Genomic DNA, 1613 nt, shown 5'->3' on the forward strand with positions numbered 1-1613 from the left:
TCTTAGTATCTTGTCTTTGTCTGTGGTTTTGGTCAATCTGGCTATAATGTGTCTTGGAGAAGATCTTCTTGGGTTGGTTCTATTTGGGGTCCTCTGTATTTCTTGGGATTGAATCTTTGAGTGCCTCTCTAGGTTAGGAAAGTTTTCTTGCAGGATTTCATGGAATAGATTATCAATGCCCTTATGAGTCTCTTTGCCTTCTGGGATGCCTATTATCTGGATGTTTGGACATTTGATGGTATCTAGTATTTCTCATGTATTATTATCAAATTTTTGGGCCATTTTCTCAGTCTTTGTGGTGGATTTTTCTAGGCCAGCCATTTTCTCTTCTACATATGAGATTTTATTTTCTGTATGATCTAATCTGCTTTTACTACTTTCAAGGGAGATTTTGACTTCCTATATTATAGCCTTCATCCCTAACAGTTCTATCTGATTCTTTTGTAAAGTGTATAATTCCTCTTTTAGATCTTGCATGAATTTCCTCACCTCCTGGAACTCATCAGCTTCTTTTTCCTGCCTCTTCTGCAGTTCATTGTCTCTCTTTCCTTCTATCTCTGTTAGCTTTGCCATTATGAATGTTCTAAATTCTTTATCAGACATTTCCATGATTTCCACTGAACTGTCTGTGGATGAAAAAGAGTTATTCTTTTCCCTTGGAGGAGAGGTATTTTCCTGCTTTCCCATATGTCTTGTGGCCCTGTGGTGATTTCTAGTCATCTGATGGATGGTGTGTTTCTTTCCAAACTTGAAGTTCAATCTGAGTGTTGAGGAGCATGCAGAAAAGGAAACAGAGAGAGAAAGAAACAACAGCAGCAGCAGCAACAACAACAAAAAAACAAGAAACAGAGAAAAAGAGAAGAAAAAACTAAGAAAAAATTTAAAAAAACTAAAAAAACCCTAAAAGATTAATATTAAAATAAAAAGTTTAAAAAGCAAAAATTAGAAAATGAGTAGTTCTCAGGAACCATGAAGGTGTCTTCAAGAAGACCTGTTCCCTTGCCTCTCCTGGGTTGGGAGGGGTAGAGGAGATTATTACCAAGATAAAGAGAAAGGAGGGGCCAGAAAGCCCAAAAAATGCTTTGCTTTAAAATTTTTTTAAAAGGAAAAATTACAAAAAAATGAGAAGACTGAGACAGAGACAGAGGTACAGAGAGACAAAGACAGATACAGAGACAGAAGGCTGGAAAGTTTTCTTCCTACCACACAAGTTTGGGGGCTGGAGTCTGAATTATCAGTGGAAAATCTTCATTTCTCGGTTTCCCCTGAAATGGCTAGTTCTCAGGAGCCATGAAGGTGTCTTCAAGAAGGCCTGTTCCGTTGCCTCTCCACACGAGTTTGTGAGCTGGAGGCTGAATTATCAGCAGAAAAATCTTCATTTCTCTGTTTCCCCTGAAAAGGCTAGTTCTCAGGAGCCATGAAGGTGTCTTCAAGAATGCCTGGTGTGGGAACCAGCAGTTAGCATAATGGCTATGTCGCTGGACTCCCACGTAGTCGACCACGGTTCACGTCCCGGACCCGGTGGCTTAAAACTCATGCTGGGCGCATGTACGTGCGTGCCCAAGATCCCAAGAGGAGAATGGAGGAGAAGGGATTGCGACGTGACCATCCCC

General features: G+C 40.4%; 1 protein-coding gene and 1 pseudogene across 1 annotated transcript in view; one reads left to right on the forward strand and one right to left on the reverse strand.

Moving 5' to 3' along the window:
• The window catches only part of F8 (coagulation factor VIII), a 192227-nt gene that overhangs the window by 137095 nt on the left and 53519 nt on the right, over positions 1–1613 (reverse strand). The gene's annotated exons all lie outside the window — the stretch shown is intronic.
• Positions 1–1613, forward strand: part of LOC102502409 (prefoldin subunit 3-like) — a 5410-nt pseudogene that overhangs the window by 2854 nt on the left and 943 nt on the right.

The sequence above is a fragment of the Tupaia chinensis genome, unplaced genomic scaffold (genome assembly GCF_000334495.1).
Source record: "Tupaia chinensis unplaced genomic scaffold, TupChi_1.0 Scaffold149248_1, whole genome shotgun sequence".
Taxonomy (NCBI): domain Eukaryota; kingdom Metazoa; phylum Chordata; class Mammalia; order Scandentia; family Tupaiidae; genus Tupaia; species Tupaia belangeri.